This window comes from Toxorhynchites rutilus, chromosome 3 (assembly GCF_029784135.1).
Source record: "Toxorhynchites rutilus septentrionalis strain SRP chromosome 3, ASM2978413v1, whole genome shotgun sequence".
Classification (NCBI taxonomy): domain Eukaryota; kingdom Metazoa; phylum Arthropoda; class Insecta; order Diptera; family Culicidae; genus Toxorhynchites; species Toxorhynchites rutilus.
In genome coordinates this window covers 166,674,199-166,692,273 of record NC_073746.1, presented here as the reverse complement: position 1 = coordinate 166,692,273, position 18,075 = coordinate 166,674,199, and the positions used below count along the sequence as shown (strand labels likewise).

Sequence of the window (18,075 nt, the reverse complement as noted above, 5' to 3'; positions counted from 1 at the left end):
CAAAAAATCTGCACCCGTTGCTACAATCTCTTGGTTTGAAAAAATCAGAAAAATCTGTAGAAATACAGTTTCTATAGTTTATAGTTTCAGTAACCATAATAGAATTTGACACTCAAAATTTCTTTTTTATTCCAGGATTGCTCAACTGCTAAAATTTTTGAAATATGAATTATAAAAACTAAATACTTTTTACTAAACCAACATTACTATACGTTGGACCCAACTTATCTGAAATGCTCTTAAAATTCTCTTTCAAAAGCCAAAAACCTTCGGGGCCACATTCAGGTGAAACTTCACTCTTTTATGTTTAATAATTATTTCAACAGAACTTTTGGCACGACATATTACATCGCCTTAACTGCTAACTGCAGAATCATGTGACTACAAGTCAACTAGCAACAAGCAAATCCAAACATAAAACTCAAACAAACACACTTTCGAAAGCTGTCTCAGCCACTAATTGCCCCCAAGCGTTGCCGCGAGGTACACATAAGCAGGAAACAAAGTCTTTCTTTCGACATCACACACAATTTTGCGCACTTGTTTGCTGTTCCGAAATGCATTTCACAGAAGCCAGTTGAGAATGTTGCCAACTGCTCCATGCATTCGGGCGGACTTTGGGTGCGGTGAAATCTTACACGAGATAACATAATGCGAGCAGAAAAAAAATTAACACGTGGGAATAATTATGATTGCACACATTCAGCAATGTGACACCGAAAACAGTTTACGGTGGAACAAGGCTTGTCTCTCAATCGTGCGAGTTTTTCATGCTCAACACATATACTCAACTGCAGAATGTGCGTTCTCGGCTCCGTTTTCATTTGCCAGCATAATTAATAACAATTTCAAATAAATTACAAGCCAGACGGCACTTTGTTCTTTGTTGTATTTCCCTCTTTTTTAATCGCGCGTGTTCGCGTGTAAGTTGGAGCATCTTTCTTTCCATGAACGCATAGTGGCAGTATGAAAAATAACATCATAGCGAGAGTAATACAGAGAGCACAATACGCATAAGTGCGGGCGATTAAACATTAAAAACAATTGGATTAATTCGGAACGTACACACGCAACACCCACTCGGTCACGATAGGATCAAGGGAATGTGCCGAGCATAGAGTGATACTGAAGCTGTAAACGAATCAGAATAGCAACTTTTACTCGAAAAAAATTCTTTCCGAAAAAATTCATGAAACTTTTTTTATTTTTGAACTGAAGTGAAAAAAAATCAAAAAATTAAAACACCATTTACATTCCGAAACAATGTAGAAAATATTAAGTTAGTGTGGAACAAACATAATTTGTTACGGACGAATTTCATGCCAACTCGACTGGCCGTTGGCAGCACCATCTCAGATAGCAGTGAAACGTTGTGAGTGTAAAGACATGGGCCATTTAAGCAACTTTGCATTCTTGAAATATTCGAAAAATAATTAAACTACTTTTTGGAAAAAGCCTTTTTCTTCTTATTTTTTTACAAAAATTTATAACTTAAAAACTATGATACCTACATAGTTCTTGTCAAAGGATGAAATGTAGGAAATTATTTAAATTTTCACAAAAAATACCAAAATTTTTATAGTCACATATAAATATATATATATATATATATATATATATATATATATATATATATATATATATATATATATATATATATATATATATATATATATATATATATATATATATATATATAGCCCTTAAAATTTTCAACAAGTTGTCCATATATCGGAAGATGGAAACTTTTACAGGGAAAAAGTTTTTTCAAGTTTTAGATCTTGTTAAAATATAAACTTTTGTCGAAGCCATCAACTTTCTATCTTTTATAGTTTTTGGAATATAAGTCATTTTTGTATGAAGACTCCCGAAAAAATAATGTTTTGTTAGTAACATTTTTGTGTGTAAATTTTCACGTTTGACATGTTCTTGACATGTTTCTGAATAGAGAAAAGTTAGCAGAGAATTTAAATTGCGATAGTTTATACATAAAAATGTTACGAATTAAACGTAAATAGTACTTTTTCAAAGAAAAAAAAATGAAAAAGTTGTTGTTCGATAAACTTGTTTTTATGTCAATGTGCACGTTTTCCGATGTATGGGTGACTTGTTGGAAATTGTAAGGGCTATTTATATCTATTTTTACAGAGTTTCAAAAACACATGTTTTCGAGAAAAAATAATTTTAATTTTCAAAATATTTTATTTTCAATGAAATTTTTTTCCAAAAATTTGTTTGTTTTGCGTTTGTTTTGATATTTTTTAATGAAAACCTAAATAATTTCCTACATGTCATTCTCTGACCAACTTTTTGTAGATCTTATAGTTTTTAAATTAAGATTTTTCGAAAAGAAAAGTTGAAAAAAAAAACTCAAAATAAAAAAAAATTACAAAAAAAATCTATCAGACCTACAACATTTTAGTCAAAGAATGGAATGTAGGAATGTAGGTTTCCATTAGAAATTATCAAAGAATTTTCTGAAAAAAAAAATCATTGTAAAAAAATTATTTTGAAAATTAAAATTAATTTTTCCCGAAAACATATGTATGGCGAACCTTTCTGGCTGAAAAAAATAGATGTAAATAGCTCTTAAAATTTCCAACAAGTTTTCCATACATCAGACGATGGGCACATTTACATAGAAAAAGTTTTTCGAACAACAACTTTTTTCTTTTTTTTTTCTTTGAAAAAATACTGTTGATGTTCAATTCGCTACATTTTTATGTATAAATTATCGCATTTTGAATGTACTGATAACTTTTCTCTATTCAGAAACATGTCAAGAACATGTCAAACGTGAGAATTTACATACGAAAATGTTAAGAGCGAAACATAATTTTTTTTTTCAGGAGTCTTCATACAAAAATGACTTATATTTCGAAAACTATAAAATACAGAAACTTGATGTCTTCGACAAAAGTTCATATTTTTATCAGATCTAAAACTTTGTTGAATACACTATATCGCTATCTTGACTTAAAACAAAATTAGGATAAGTTGTATTTTTTTCAAAGAAAATATGAAAAAGTTGTTGTTCGAAAAACTTTTTCCCTGTAAAAGTGCCCATCATCCGATGTATGGACGACTTGTTGGAAATTGTAAGGGCTATTCATATATATATTTGGGAATTTAAAAAAAATTAAACAATTTCCTACATTTCATCCTATTACAAGAGTTTTGTAGGTATTATAGTTTTTAAGTTATGCATTTTTGTAAAAAATTAAGAAAAACATTTGGCTTTTACCAAAAAGTAGTCTAATTATTTCTCGAATATTTCAAGTATGCAAAGTTGCTTAAATGACCCATGTCTTTACATCCATAACGTTTCACTGCTATCTGAGATGATGCTGCCAACTCCCGAGACGAGTTGGCATGAAATTCGTCGATTATCAAATTAGACCACAGAACAGCGGAGACAGTTGATTGATAATTGTTGAGTTATTTATAGAACAGCAACCCGATGTGTCTTGCAGAGCAGAGCAGTTGTATGGATGAATCGATCTTATTTCGACCGTGGATCGATCTCCATCGCTGATGATTGTTGCGTGGCCGTAGTTATTCTGCAACAACACAAAGATGGTCAATGAGGGCCCTGAGTTTTGAACTCACGATCGATCGCTTATTAACGCGCAACCAATGTGGATACGGAGACCCCCTTGCGTGGATTTTAAAGCAACTGAAAATGTTTTTCAATCGTTCATTCGAGAACAATACTCAAAACGAAGCCATATGTCGGCATCCTCCCTTACAGCATGAATTACAAACTGTAGAACTATCACCATCACCTAATCGGAGCTTATCACATGCGTATATTATAACAGCTCCATCGACTGTTCTTCAATGGAATATTTGCATCCCATCATAGCTCCAACGATTTCCAAGATGTGTGTAAATGTGTAAATAGGTAAATAAATGTGTGTAAATAAATAAATAAATAATTAAATAAATGGAAATGGGTAGATTTTGAACATACAAGTGTGAAAATTTAATGTTAACTCTCCTATACTCGTGCATACGGTCTGAGAATCAATGAGGTGACTGAATTAAATGACTTAGCAAACTGAATGAAAAAAAAAAATAAAAACATATTTTCGGGAGTTTTTTCAGTCAATTATATCTTTTCTTTAAATAAATATCAATAAAGCGTAAGCCACAATAGCAATATTACAGAAACATAGTTTGCGCGCAAGTACAAGAGGACTAATCATAGAGCTTAAGACAGGCCCGGCCACTGCTCACTGGCGAATCAAGACTAGTATAGAAATCGCAAATTACATATCGTTATGCATTAGTCCGGTGCAATTTTTACGCACGCTCAAGTTTCAAAAAATAATTCAAAGTTAACTTTTAGTAAATTTCTCGAATTTTAACTATTTCCAGAAATTCAAGTAGTTATTTCCAACCATTAAGAATGCATCAGTTTTCGAAACATTCCGAAATTATAGTTCAGATAAATTGAAAAAAAATCACAAATGTACGTTCTCATTACAAGTTATTCGCGTTCATCCGGCAACAAAAACAGGTTTTTCGAAATGTTTGATAAATTTTGCACAACTGACTCATTGACGCCAAGACGATTTGATGACTAGTTAGACCATCGGCAAAGATCAAGTAGGTTAACTATACTCGGCTAAAATATTCAACATTCATATTGTTGACGATATAAAAACACATTTTTGGAATTTGAAAGATCATTTGGATTCATCTGGACTTAGTACCAGCACTCCAGCACAAAGTCGAGCATTGGTCCTTCGAACCGAATAGATGTCCTAGTGGTTCCATCTATCCAGCCTTTCGGTTCATTAACAGCCTATAAGAAACACTTTCATCAGAAACATTTGCACCACGTTTTGCACAAGGAAGTATTGAGAAATATTCAAGGTATTACGCTAACCTTTACGAAGTAATTAGCATTCCATTCCGGTTATCTTGTTCTGCGCGGTCTTTCGCGTGCAGATCATTTGATCCATATTTCACGATGTCGTCGTTTACATGCATCAAAGAATTTTCCGATAATTATCAAGAGGAAAATGATGTAATGGAACTTCCTGTTCATTTGGATAATCTCGCTACAGTTCAATTCAGTGCAGGCCGAGTTGGAAGCTTTGGAAGATACGGATGAAGCAATGGATGCATATCTGAGGGATTGCATCGAGTTCGAAAGACGTTATTACCGCGCAAAAGGTATACTTATGCAATATAACAACTCGTGAACAACACATACAAAAAACACACCGTGACTCCCCGAACCAAATGACCTGGATAAAACTACCAGATGTTAAATTACGTTGTATCACTGGAGAGGTTGAAAGTTGGCTAAAATTTGATGAGCCAGTCCACTCTTCAATAAACCTATCTGTCTTCTCAAAACCTTCTTTCACCGCTCCGGTCGTATGTCTGACAAAAGATATTTAGCGTATAATAATATGATGGTCACGATGCATGGTATCCTTCTTCGTGAATTAGAATAAATATTTTTTACATCACATTAAAAAACATTATGAAACGGATAAGAGATCTTTCATATTCTTACATTTATGTATTACTGCACTTTAAAATTATATGAATTCCGACCAATACGAAACCCATACCAGAATTTAATACCACCACAAAGGGTCAAAGGTGATTCAAACAATACCCATAACAGGTGATCAGTATCCTGTTGCGTTGAAGGTGTTCGCTGACCAGTTTTCAAAGGTTGTGTAAAATTTACCCGAATTAGCCGAACTTTCGTTCAATGAATCAAGTACCATTGATGTCGTTATAGGAGCAGAGATATTCTTCGATGTCTTCAAACCATCGGGACATCTGTCATTGGGTAAATCGTTGCCATGGCCGATAAATTCAACGTCAAAAGCATACAAATACATCTTTTACCTGTACAATTGCTACTACAGCCGATTTACATCCTGATTTGGAAATATATCGGGCCATCGAGGGAAGAATCGATGGAAGCTTTTTCGCCTCAAGAAACAGTATGTGAAAGTTAATTAACAGAAACGACAACCGTGAACTATCATTCGAGACATCGCATGCACATGAATGTAGTGACAATGAAATTTAGTTCTACAACTTTTCGTTCGTGTATTAGGAGTGAAAAAACTTGCATTCGACTTGCATTGCATGAATTATTCATTATCAAACACGAAATTTTTCATTCAAACAGAAATGTCATTGTATTGAAAGGTCCTACAAGAACGATATAGGAATCAAATGAAGGCTGGTTGATAAACTTAGATGGATTTGCTATTGAGTTAGTTGGAATTAAATGTGTTGCTCTACAAAATGTTTGGAAAAACAGAGATAAATCGATTTTTAATTTCTTACCGATATTTTGTCCACTACATCTACACTAGGGTGCCAATGAATGTATGGGGAAAATGCCAATGAATGTATGGGAAAAGATACCCTGTACAAAATATTAACCACCTCGAAAAAACACCCTATGCCAAATATTAGCTCAGTCGGTGATTGGCTCTAAAGTGGCGGAAATAGGCCGACGAAAAATAAGCGAAGATAAAAAAAATTTTTTAGCTCAATCGGACTTAAGGGAGAGTGGCGCAAAGTTTGAGTTTTTGGAAAATCGAAAAATCACCAAAGTGGCCAGTAAAGGAAATCGCGGTTTTCGAATATTTTTTTTTATGCCAAATGTCTTAAAATTGCATGAAACGTCGAGATCTAGAAAGATCGAAAATTTTTTTTTGTCTAAAATCGGCTCTCTGGGACTTAGTTTTTTTTCGGAATACGAAACGACAAGTGTGGCTTAGGGTGCCAATAAAAATAGTTATCTCGATTTTTCATTCGGAACTTGCTACGAAATGTTGATTTGCACGATATTATAGCCTATACAAAATATTAGCTCATTCGGACTTCATTAACTGGTATCACAAACGATGAAATTTGAGTTTTTTGAAAAACGAAAAATCACCGGAAATCGAAGAATCACCGTTGCATGACACGTCGAGATTTACATTTATTAAAAAAAAATGTTTGTCAAAAATCCAATTTTCAGGCGGAAAAACGACCAAGTGCCGAAAAAACATTTTTTTGACCAAAGAAAAATTTCGAGATAATTGTAAATCTCGACAAGTAATGCAGTTTTAAGACATTTGGCATCAAAAATATTTTTCGAAAACCCCGATTTCCTTTATATTGGCGGATAAGGTGGAACAATCGGACCGGAGTTGAAAAGACACAACTAAAAGATTAAACGTCTGTATTTAACGGTTGTAGTTTTCAAAGTGATAGAGAAAATAATTGACAAGCAATGGTTGCTTCGACTTGACGTTGCTCGCTGCGTTGCTACTCACAACACTCCTCCTCAACGCTGCTGCTGAAGACCACACTGCTGGTGTCGAAGTTTCTCCAGACGTACCCGTAGAAGTGGTTGCGTCAGAAGGTCCGCTGCCATCGTTTCCGTAGGACAGTACTCGTATTGGACAACACCTTTCGTCTTCAAGTCCTTCGCGTAATGGAATTTGGTGGAAATGTACTTTGTATGATCACTGAACTTTTCGGAATCCAACATCTTCAAGCAGCTTTGGTTGTCCTCGAACAACATCACTCCGGTTTCTTCTCCTAGGTTCTCTAATAATTTCTGCAACCAGATCGCTTCTCGTGATGCGTCGGAAAGTGCCACGAACTCCGCCTCTGCCGTAGACAGTGAGACGCAGGTTTGCTTGCGACACGCCCAAGAAATAGTGCCTCCGCCGAACTGGAAGACAAACCCGCTGTTGGATTTCCGATCGCTGCGACATTCAGCCCAATCGGCATCAGCTTAACCAACCAGACCGGAAGAATCGCCACTATTGCTTAGTCGAAGTTTTAAATCAGCTGTCCCCTTTAAGTAACGAACCATTCACTTTACTTCGTTCCAGTCACGCTGGGTTGGGCAACTTATTTTACGACTCAGGATCGAAATTGCTGCTTCGACGTCGGACCTACTGTTGACTGCGATGTACAACAACTGCCCAACTACCTTCTGGTATTAGGAGCAGGTCCCTGCCCTCGTCCTCGTCTATCTTACTGTATCCTGGATCAATTGGCACGGTTGACACTTTTGCGTCTTGTAGACCAACAGAACGGACAACGTCTTCGATATACTTCCGTTGGCTGATGAGGAAGTCTCCAATCTGATCTCGGTAGACCTCGATTCCCAGGTAAAACCCAACGTCGCCCAGGCTGCTGATTTGGAAATTTCTGGTAAGTGTTTGCTCCAGTGCTTCGATGATGCGTTCGTCCTCACTAGTCACGATGAGGTCGTCTACGTACACGAGAAAAAAGCACCGCTTTCTACCAGTTTGCTTCCTGTATACACAAGGGTCAGCATCGCACCGCTCAAAACCATCTGTTTCCAACACCTCGTGCAGTCGCTGGTTCCAAAAACGAGCCGCTTGTTTGACGCGATCGCGTGACGCTACTTGGTACTGTCCGGACAAACAACGCTTGCTTTAATGATTTTGGCTCCTCCTGGATCGACGTTTCTGCTGTACATGCATACCGCTTAGGTGTTACACCAAGGTTGGATCGTGTTGACCTACGGGGCATATCGACATCCACATGATGCGAGCTGCCCGCCATAGTATCGAAGAGTGGGTCAGTTTCAACTCCTTCTTCATCAGGACCATTATCGTCGTCGACTTCTTCGTCATCACCAGACTCGATTGGTGCTACATCGCACACTGGATCTACCCGTTGGAAATTTATGGATGGAACAATCAATCTTTCCTCCACTGGCTCTGATTCCAGCCCACAAGACGATAGGAATTTCACATCACGACTAATGGTTACTTTTCCTGTAGTCTCGTCCACCAGGCGGTATGCCGTCGATGTGTCACTGTAACCGACGAACCTCAGCTAGACTGCCTTGCTATATAGCTTACCTCGCTTCGCTGATGGCACATAACAGTATGCGTCTACGCCAAACCGCTGAATGTGTCCAAGATTGAGCTTCCTTCCAAACCACCGCTGATATGGTGTGCCAGTGATCGACCGCGACGGCAACCGGTTCTGCATGTAGTTTGCTGTCACCACCGCCTCTTCCCAGAAGCGTTTATTCAGATTTCCATCGATGAGCATGTACCTAGCCATCTCGACGAGATACCGGTTCTTCCTTTCGGCAACCCCGTTTTGCTGTGGGGTATACGGTGCCGTCAGCTGCCCAATGATCCCATTTTGCTGTGATCGTCGATGAACGTGATAAAGTATCGCCTTCCGCCCACAGTCTGCGTACGCATTGGTCCACAAATATCGGTGTGAACCAAATCCATTACTGCAGACGATACATTTCCTGAAACCTTATGGAATGGCACCCTGTGCAGCTTCCCTTCAATGCACACTTCGCATGGGCCAGTACAGCTGCAACTCTTCACTTTTACGCCATCAGCCATTGTCTGCAATTTCAGCACCGCTTCACAGTCCCTATGGCAGAACCGCCTATGCCAGGCATGGACACAATCATCACTCGACACTGCTATAGATGCACTCCCGATGGTTTGCCGAAGCACGAACAAATTTCCAACAGACTCCGCCGTCGCGCACAGTTTGTCACCTCTCATGATTCTCGCACTGCTTGCATCGAATGTAACGGTAAAACCTCTTTGCACCAGCCGCTTCACAGACAACAAACTTGACATCATTTCTGGTATGAGCAGAGCACATTCAACTTGCACTGCACGTTCTTGACCGACACCATCAATAACGTTTATCCGTCCAGCACCCCTGCCTTTAGAACACACTTTCGTCCCGTTGGCAATCCACACGTTCTCTGTAATTGATTCATCCAGATCCTCGAAGAAATTACGGTAGTTTGCAATGTGACAGGTTACGCCGGAATCCAAAATCCACCGCTTTCCGGCTTGATTGGCACATCCAGTGAGAAACGCGTAGTGATCTTCGTCGTCATTATGCGTTACATGGTTTGCTTTATGCTGCTTGGTTACCGCTATCGGCTGCTTGGATACCAGATCGCTTCCTTTCGCAACTTTCCACGCTCGGAATTTTTCACAACTTTCCTTCTGGTGACCCAACTTTTTGTAGAAAAAACACCGATCATTTTCAGTATTCGAATCTGCATACAGCACGGCTTCCGAATCTCCTTCATCACTTTTGCGCTACTTCTTCTTCTGCCACTCGTCAATAAGCTTGCTCTTTACCATGTCCAGGGTTAAATCCTCCTCCGGTCGGGCTTCAAGAGCGGTTACCAACGTCTCGTACTCCTCTGGCAGACCGCTGAACAAAATGGTCACACACAGCTGTTCGTCCAGGATCTTCTGTGGCATTAAAATGTCGAGCTTTACAAACAAATCCGTCATCTTTGATACGTGCGCTTCCATATCACCGTTCCTCTCTAGACGTGAAGTGAGGATTTTCTTCAGAAAATCCTCACAGAAACCTTCGTCGAAAAGGTTTGCTTCACGTGGAAATTTTCCAGAGCTTTCCACGCCTCCGCTGCTGATTTGGCCTTCCTTATGTGGAGCAATTGGTTGTCCTCCACGGCCAATCCGATCGATGCCAGCGCTCCTTGGTTTTCCACGCATCAGTGACCGGTTCCGATTTCGCATTCGTTACAGACGTCCAGTTGCCCTCCTTGGTCAGCAACAGCTTCATCCGGAAGCTCCAATTATCGTAGTTGGAGCCATTGAGCTTCGCGAACGACACCAGCCTTTCTCCCATCGTGATAGATTAGCTGCAACTTATGTTTCTTCACCAGTGTTTCGACTCCGCGGGAAAAGGGCCCATAACCTATTGGCGGATGGAACAATCGGACCGGAGTTGAAAAGACACAACTAAAAGATTAAACGTCTGTATTTAACGGTTGTAGTTTTCAAAGTGATAGAGAAAATAATTGACAAGCAATGGTTGCTTCGAGTTGACGTTGCTCGCTGCGTTGCTACTCACAACACTTTACTCCTCCTTTGGGTTATTTTTCGATTTTCAAAAAACTCAAACTTTGACCGCTTTGCGCCACTCTCCCGATTAAGCTGAAATTTGGCACAGGGTGTTTCTCCGAGGTGGTGAACATTTTGTATGTGGTAACTTATTGAAATTCGAGATGACCATTTTCATTGGCACCCTAATCCACATACACCAGAATTAAAATGTGTTTGTAAAATATTCCAAATCTTGAAATTCAAAATGATGTACATCCCATCTCTTGATTTTTCACGAAGTTATAGCATTTTAAAAATCACTTAAAATTTTCGACTTCGAACTCTGTTCCTGTAATTTTTTGTCGAGTGTAGAAGAGCATGTCGTATGCATCTTTTACGAAAAAAAAATGCTTCGGACAATAATATAACAATCAGTTATCAGTAGAAATATTAGAAAATCAAAATCAAAAAATGTTCAGTAAGCGTCATGACTACGGTTTTGAATTTTCAAATAACAACAAGGAATACATTCATTAACCATTCATTAACCATGTTTGGGGTACAGTGAAAAAAAACTATTCAAAATAATGATAGCTTAGGTGTGGGCTTTCATTAATAAGTTAATGAGAGATTCATCGACTATTTCTCTCTTCTCTTTTTTTTCGTTTGGAACTCATTTTAGTTTGTTGAAGTTGTGTGCTTCAGCAAATCGGCAAACAAAATCAAACCGAGGTATTACATTATTTGCGGTTATACAAAATTGACGTTCAGAATGTTGAAAACACATGCTGCAATATATGACTGAAATGGATTATGCCACATAATTTTTTTGTCAATACTGACAGGCGCACATTGTTACAAAACATTGCGTTGCGTTGTAAACACTGCAAACCATTTTTTTCTGTATTATAGTGACTTTCAACACGTTTGGCTGGTTCGGGAGTGAGAATTGAACTCGTGACCTTGAGCGTAAGAGGTACGGATGTTACCACTACGTCAGATCTCCTCCGTTTGCAAACAATGTAAAATTAGGGTGCGGCTAAAGAAAGTGGTTGAAGTGTATTATTCCCAAAGTTTCGACATGAGCCTAGTTTAAAGAGCTGAATGTTGATAAAAATGTTATTCATTGAATGATGATCAGGTGTCCTCAGACATATACCCTTCTACTTTTATATGATGGCAGAATTATGTTTTTGTATTTTTGAATATTCGTTGTATTTTCTTCGCATTGTTTCATAATTTTTGAACATGACAGTCTAGGTAGTTAGGACAGATTTCTCAATTTCATCTCGCCCACAAATCGGAACGAGACGGCAAGGATTTTACATACCATATTTAAATGAGGTGAAAACTGATATCGTACCGAACAATTGCTTCTGCACTAGCGATTTTAGTTTCAGCAGCGCTAGCAGCGGGTGTTGGAAACCATGTTTCATTAGCATTACAAAGAAGAATAATGCACACAGCACACACATCAAAAGGGAAAACTGGTCCGGACAAAGCCCGCATAATCGAAGAGCCCTGCCAGCGTAGCATATCGAGTAGCAACTTACGCGCAGCCAAGTGTGTAACCGCTTAAATTCATCTTGAAACTTCAATTACAGTAATCGATTTCCAATGTGTGAATAATAGAGGCCACTTTGTGGGCAGCTCCACCTTCTCCTAAATGGATGTTTAAATTATTGCATTAAGCCCTGCCCTGTATTAAGTGAATCGATGGGCATCGAAAGGGCTTTGCCGGTAGAATTGGTTTGCTGCAATTGAACAGCCGGGTATTGCTAGCAATCTATGCAAAAGCAATTCTCAAACCTCATCCACCCGTGGTTCATTGAAGTTCATCGACAAAGTGTTCGAACTTCACTGCCACCATAAAGTGAGTTACAAACCATCAGCGGAATGCGAAAGTCTGTCAGGAGGTCAACTGTGGTTGACGGAATGCGGGTCTGCGGTAACACCGATTCACTGACTAATGACAAATTTCTCGCCTCTTTTGTCAATCGACAATAATAATTTCACTTTTTGTCACCAACCAACCTTTGGGAACAACATGGAGCTGTCGGTTCTTGTGCGGAACCGGCTGCTCGAGACCACATCCATGTCGCCATCACGCACAATTTGTGTTAATTGTTGTTAGCTATCCGTGTTAATGAACTAAACATTGAGCACAGTCAGTCAGTCAGTCACTGCATACGGCACCCGACCATGTTGCGGTTTGATGTGAGTTCGTAGAGACGCATGGTTGTAAATTGTTTAATTCAGTTTATTTATAATTGAATTTGCCACTTGCCAGTTCTACGCTTCGTAGGCGTTTGCGGTTTTTACGGTGGTGGAGATCAGCAATGCAAACTGTGTCATTCTGGTCAACGGAGAAATCGTACGAGATGGACTGTAAACCTGGTGACAGAAGCAGGAATGTGACAATGAACTTTCGGCTCGAAATCGGAAAACGATTTTTTTCTTTCATTTAACTCCAACTGTTGAAGATTTCCTCAGCGATTCGTACGAAACAAGTGGAATAAACTTCTCCACCCAACAGGTGGATATTGATCAAACAAACTCATATTGCAATTTAACTGTCAGAGTCGAGGATAATGCCCGCCTTGCCTCCAACAACATTCAATGTTAACATTTTCAACATTCCGAATGCACGACCCTCGGGTATTCGGAACAAGTTTATTATCGCTATCGATCATCCGGAACGCACACCTCAGCAGAAACAGAAACGAGGGTGGTACCAAATGAAGGTATCATAATGGTTTAGGCATTTAGGAGGGGATATATTTTGTCAAATAATAAAATGAATTCCTGGAATTTGGAAGCCATATAACGGTCGACATGTATCAAGTATTATCCTACCCAAGCGTTGACTGTTAATTACAGTAATTTTAGGGAGCGACAGCGGGGAGTGTTAATGCGTTGCAGTTTATGCACAATCATGTGCGCTGGTGTTTACCATTATTTGAATATTTAAACAGGAAGATATAATGTTCCTCGGGAATTAAAACAAGAAAGGGATACAGGAGACATTGTTGCTATGCAGCTGAATACGCCTAAAATAAACACCGTAAGGTTGTTTGTGATGTGATTTTTTTCCAGAAATTGTTTACCCAACGAGACAGAAATATCTCCATGCTCTCATCTCCCCTCCCATCACTGTAAACCCCACCTCAGTCTCCCGATTTGTCTCCATGGCGAACATCACACGCGCAAAGACGTGAAAATTGTGTTGAATCAACACAAACAGTATCAATCGAACGTTGTCTTTCGCTGGAAATCGGGTTTGTTTGTGACTCGTGGCTTTTTGTTTGATGGCGAGAATCTATCGCAAACATAGACTGCCATTATGGCTGACCGGTAGCCGAGATACGATATGTTTCTTCAGACGTCTGTCGGTAAATACAACTACACAAACAACTAAACTGATTCTAATGATCAGCATTATTGGTTCGGGGAGGGGAAGGTTATTTGTTATTGTTAGCGAAATTAACCGAAATCCGTCACAACACGCAGAATATTATTATGAGCTTAGGAGTGAAACATTTTTAGCGACAAAAAAACTGAATAAACAATGCTGCAGTAGCAAAGACTCCGCAGTGGCGTCGATGATGGCGTTGCACGATAATGACATGCAAATGAAACGCCAAGACAAAAACACTATCTATATAACGAGTTTGCATTTTGCACTGCAATGGACGTGGTTATCTGATACATTTGAGCTGGGAAGTCCAATTTGTGGGTTGGGATTTTTAGATATTGTGAGAACGTATATTGTCTGCTGTGTTTCAATTCCTCATTGATGAAGTGTAGAAGAAGTATAAGACGGTAAAAAATCCAGATGCCTGATTGAAATATAATGTTTAACAAAGTTGTTGGAAAATGAATCGGCTATTTAGAAAAAAATAACAATTAAAATACACTGTTGAAAAATTTTACTCGAAAATGGAATTTAATATTTAATACTTTTGTATTTCAGAACATTCCACCTTCGATATTCATTTAAATATTGTTATTCGACGTATAGTGGTTTCGTGTTAGACTCACCTAAATGGAGATTTGAGTTTTTTTTAAATACGAAATTTCAATACTTTAACCATTTGAGAAAAGTAATATAAAAAATAAAATCTACACACTTTTCAACATGAAAAACTATATACAACGTATTATCTTAGGACTAATCGTTCTCGAGATATAACCAATTTAAACTAATAAAAATCATGTTTGTGAAATATCAATATATATTCGTGATATCAGATGATCAGATGATACTGCTGCTGCACAATACAAATTCCGACATTTTACTAGAACTATTTTCATTATAAAAAATTTTAATATTAAATTTCATTTTTGAGTAAGATTATTTAATAATGTATTTTAACAATTTTATAACAATTTTGTGAAACATCATATTTTAATCAGACATCTGTATTTTGAGTTATGATGTTTTGTAATACATCAATTCAAACAATAAATTAGAAATATTTTTTTTAAATATCTTGATGGTTATATGGTTGCATTTAGAAATTTATTAGCGTTAACTTTATTTCATAAAAACGTGACCTGTTTTCTGATTTGGCACCCTTCCTGAAAGACGTAATCCGTCAAAAATTGAAATGTCACAACCAGCCTTGCTGGTGGTAACCATCATATGACTATTTATAGAGATGTATGTGCTGTGTCATTGAGCCGTGGAGCTGCCGGCCTAGAATAGCACTTCGGGTCTACGTCCCTGTCCCTGTCGTAGAAGGCGACTAATCGGGTGACAACGCGAGTAAGGGCGCGGTAAAGCCTATGGAGAATGCACGGGGGAAATACCGTGTACAGGAGCAACGAGAGGAGTGCCGAGCACATCAGGATCGACGCCAGTAAGATCCTGATTACGACATACTGGTATGACATGGAAAACGGACAAGACACGAAAACGGATAACATGCGATGCTAAAAGCCGACAGTCGTGCTATTCTGCTCCCTGAGTAAGGAAGGGTGACACCTACCTGAAATGGCGTGTGGGTTAATAGTACGGTTGCCCCCGTCCCGGTAACAACTTGGCAAGTCTTCGGGTACGTTCGATGCTCGTCTAGGCCTTGGCACTAGGTACTAGGCATCAGATGTCACATTCCTGACTTGCGCTGATCCGGCTCTGAACACGGTCCCCATGAAGGACCGTGTCAACCCCTGCATGGCCTCACTGCTTGCATAGATAACCATGGGATCACAAAAAGGCGACTATGTACAACGAGCGGAGATAGCGGCCCGAAGTAGGGACCCAACCAAAATGGAGACAACCTACAAAACCAACGAAGAACGAAGAGAGAGTATGATGGATACAGGTGACCAAGCCAACGCGTTCATTCGTAGTAAAAAGCTTCTGCGATCGCCAATACTCAAACAAGTGGAAACACCAGGCCCTAGCGGCAGTAATGGAGGAATACCTGAGACCCAGCAAAGTCGGGGGATCAATCCCCTGTTCCTGCCAAAGTCCAGCGGTAGTTTAACCCAGGAAGGAGGGCTGACTGGAGATAGCATCCTGAGCACGATCATGTTGAGGGTCAAAGAACTCGACACCTTCGTGCAGGACAAACCCAACGTGCATAAGGAGATCAAGACCAGGATGTCGGGTATAAGATCTCTCTTGGGATGAGCTTTGAAGGAGCACGATGGACTCGTCGAAAGGACGAAAACCGCCGAGAAGGCACTCGCAGAAGCGTTGCAAAGAGCTGCAGCTGGACAGGTGACGCCAAAGATTCGTCGAAACCGTTCGGAAAAAAGAAAAAAGGATTCACCAGCAGAAGAAGAAATGTTCAAAAAACGCAAGGACGATCACGACAACGATGATCAAGACGATAGTGCCGCCCAGGGCGACAGCGAAGAGCTGGGTGACAGCGATGACCAGATCAGCACCGATAGCAAGAGAAACGACTGGAGCACGGTTAGGAAAAGAAACAAGAAAAAACAAAGGAACGAAGAAAAAGAGAGGGAGAGAAAAGTGAAAATAGTGGAAAAAAATAAGAAAGAGAATGAAAAGTGGCAGGGGCCAAAAGACAAGAAGCCTAATCCTCGGCGGGCGAGAGACAAAGGCGATGCACTCATCGTCGAAGCGAAGGGCAACGTATCATACGCTGATCTCTTTAAAAAAATGCGAGAGGACCCTGGCCTCAAGAAACTGGAGGAGAGCGTGGTGAAGTCCAGGCGCACCCAGAACGGCGAAATGCTGTTCGAGCTGAAGAGAGACCCAGAAATCAGGAGCTCAGCATTCAAGGATCTTGTAGAAAGGGTTCTCGGCGATGGAGCGAACGTAAGGGCCTTATCCTCCGAGGCATCGATAGAATGCAGGAACCTCAGTCTGTTCACCACCGAGATAGACCTACGTCAGAAGTTGGAGGAGGAAAACATCCTGGGCAAAGTTCCGATGAAAATCCGACTACGAAAGGCGTATCGCGGGACGCAGACCGCAACGATTCGTCTCTCAACGGACGCAGCGAACAAGTTACTGAAGTTAGAGAGTATAAACGTCTGCTGGGCTGTGGGTCGTTTTAGAATCATTCCGCCTGTTCCCAAGCAACTGGAGCGATGTTTCAAGTGTTTAAACTTGGGGAAGCAGATGCACCAACGCGAGAGGGACTAGTTTACTAGAAGCTCTAGCCAAGTTGGATGTTACCCTGTGCAACGAGGGCACCACTAGTACCTTCCGCCGAGAGGGTCGAGAGTCCATCATCGACTTGACTTTCTGCAGTCCTTCGTTAATGACGAAAATGAGGTGGAGGGTATGTGAAGGATACACCCACAGTGATCATCAAGCCATCCGTTATACCATTGGCCAACGAAACTCCGTGGCAGTACGGATAAATAGGACATGCCCGCGCAGGTGGAAGACAAAAACCTTTGACAAGGACCTTTTCATCGAAGCACTACGCGTGGAAAGCGACGTCTTGAACATGAACGCGGATGAACTGACGGAAACGCTAGCAACAGCATGTGATATAACAATGCCAAGAAAAAGGGAACCCAGGTATAAGCGACCTCCAGCCTATTGGTGGAGCGAGGCACTTGGCGTGCTTCGGGCCAACTGCCTTAGCGCCAGAAGACGTTTCCAACGGTCAAGCATAGACACCAGAGAAGAGCGGAGAGTGGAATTCAGAGAGGCTAGATCCACTCTTAAACGGGCGATTAAGCGGAGCAAATCTAATTGCTTCAGGGAGTTATGTCG

General features: G+C 39.9%; 1 protein-coding gene across 3 annotated transcripts in view; it reads right to left on the bottom strand.

Annotated features, from left to right (window-relative positions):
• Positions 1–18,075, bottom strand: part of LOC129779502 (uncharacterized) — a 247,500-nt gene that overhangs the window by 94,157 nt on the left and 135,268 nt on the right. The window contains exon 1 of one of the 3 annotated variants that reach the window (XM_055787009.1): positions 15,863–16,053. The exons of the other annotated variants lie outside the window; for them this stretch is intronic. The gene's annotated coding sequence lies outside the window, so the exon portion shown is untranslated. Of the gene's footprint in view, positions 1–15,862; positions 16,054–18,075 lie in introns of those variants that run through there. 3 annotated transcript variants of the gene reach the window in all.